Raw genomic sequence first — 2,041 nt, 5'->3', positions numbered from 1 at the left:
CTCATGGAGAGACCTTTGTCATCAGCCACAGGGGAAATGCAAGTGAAACCACAATGAGGCATCACCATGTGCCTGCACGAATGGCTCCAATCAAGTGCAAGGATAATCCTGAACGCTGGCACGGACGCGGAGAAACTGGGCCACTCAGGCACGGCTCAGAGGATGCTGCAACGGCCCAGCTACCCTGCGGAAGAGGCGACAGCGTCTCCAAGACCTCGAGGTCAGCATACGGCCCAGCAGCTGCCCAGTTGAACATTTATTTCAGAAGAGTGAAGACGGATGCACACAGAGAAACTAGACACAAACTGTCCATAGAGGGGCGTAAGGGCCGCCCAACTGAGAGCAATACAGATGTCCTTTCTCTGCTAGCTGGGTGGCAGACTTCAGTAATCGAATGTTGGAAAATAACTCGGTTCTGAGAAGGACTGAGTTCTTCACGCACAGAAGAGTTTTGATGATTGCCAGTGACTCTACAGAGTGAAAAACACCACTGCCAAGGCTACCTGCCATGTGGCTCTGTCTTTCACTTCTATGTGCCATTTCTGAAACGACTGACTTTTAGAAGTGGAGATGAATGAGTGGTGCCTGGGGTTATGGGGAGCGCAGGGAAGCCGGTGGAAGAACGTGGATGCTGCTGTAAAAGAACAGCAGGGATACTTGGGAAGAAGTCTCTGATGTATCAGGCTGGTGGATCATGAACCTACACTTGTGATAAAGTGACAGAACGAAACACCCAGGAACACACACACTGAGAATAAGTAACCCTGGGGGAAGCTGAGTTTGATGATTGGCCAAATGTTTGATGACACACTTCACAAAACAAGGTACACGGATGAGAAGTGAGCAGCTGAAAGACGATCAACAGCGTGACCACTAAGGCAATAAGAATGAAAAACAGGGAGGACTCACTACAGCTATTAGAGAAATTTTGATAAGAACCCTACAGTCTCAGATGCCAATCACGCTGCAGGCCAATGAGCACTCATAAAGGGCTGGTTTTGAACAGTCTTCACTGCCTCCCGTTTCATTCCTGTCCTCACTTCCTGCCGTCTGTCCCTCTGGGTCCCCATCACACGCTCCTGCTGCCTGTCTGCAGGTCAGTCCTCCCACAGACCCCCTCACACGGCCCTGATTCCACAAGCACCCAGCTCTGCTGCCACCACAGGATCAAGGCTCCTTCCTCCTTCCCCTGAGGCTCATTTCTTCCTGCTGAGCCCCCATCCCTGACAGAGCTCCTGCTCTGCGCGCCACCCACCTGAGTCAGGTCACCTCGTGCCTTGACCTCCACTGTGACCTCTGGACTCCACTATCCATGTCACTGCCTTGAGAGACCTACAATGGGAGCACGGGGCCTGGGGGCTCCTGGGGTCAGGGTCATATCAGCTCAGACCCCTCCAAGGGAACTCTTCCCCTCTGGGCTAGGCTGGTGTCTCCTGCATCCTCCACACAGACTCATGCAGGAGGAAAAAGAATGTCGTGTTGTCAAAACCACCTAGAGTTTAACACGTGTCTGTCTATCCTAGGCGTGTCTCTGGGAGAGGGTCGGGGAGATGGATTTCTGAGGGGAGACTCAGAGGTCAAGGCCCTGGGGACGGACAGGGAGCAGCTCACCCTCGTGCCCATGGGCAGAGGCATGGGAGGGAGGTGTACGCCTCACTTCCCCTTTGTCTGTGTCACTGTGGTACCCACTTTGGCCACCATCATTATAGCTGACACCACAGGTATAATCAGCCTCGTCGTCAGACTGAGGCTGCTGATGGTCAGGTAACGATCAGCCCCACAGCTGGAGCCGGAGATGCGGTCGGGGATCCCGTCCCCTGTGGTGACTTTTCCATCACTGGTCAGCCTCATCAGATGCCGAGGGGCCTGCCCAGGACTCTGTTGAGACCACTCAATGTAGACCGTGCTGTGCTCGCTGCTCAGGGTGCAGGTGAGCTTGGCCGAGCCTCCCAGGGAGGAGGATGCAGACGGGGGTGGGGTCAGCACAGGCTGAGCACAGAGGCCTGCAGACAGAAAGGCAGGCGAGGGGGGGGGGCACCCC

The 2,041-nt window shown here is 54.8% G+C and overlaps 1 pseudogene; it reads right to left on the bottom strand.

Moving 5' to 3' along the window:
- Positions 1-1,577: 1,577 nt before the first annotated feature.
- Positions 1,578-2,041, bottom strand: part of LOC104980255 — a 704-nt pseudogene continuing 240 nt past the window's right edge.

Source organism: Bison bison, unplaced genomic scaffold (assembly GCF_000754665.1).
Source record: "Bison bison bison isolate TAMUID 2011002044 unplaced genomic scaffold, Bison_UMD1.0 scf7180017864495, whole genome shotgun sequence".
Taxonomy (NCBI): domain Eukaryota; kingdom Metazoa; phylum Chordata; class Mammalia; order Artiodactyla; family Bovidae; genus Bison; species Bison bison.
Note: the sequence above shows the minus strand (reverse complement) of the source record. Positions and strands in the feature narration are given on the sequence as shown.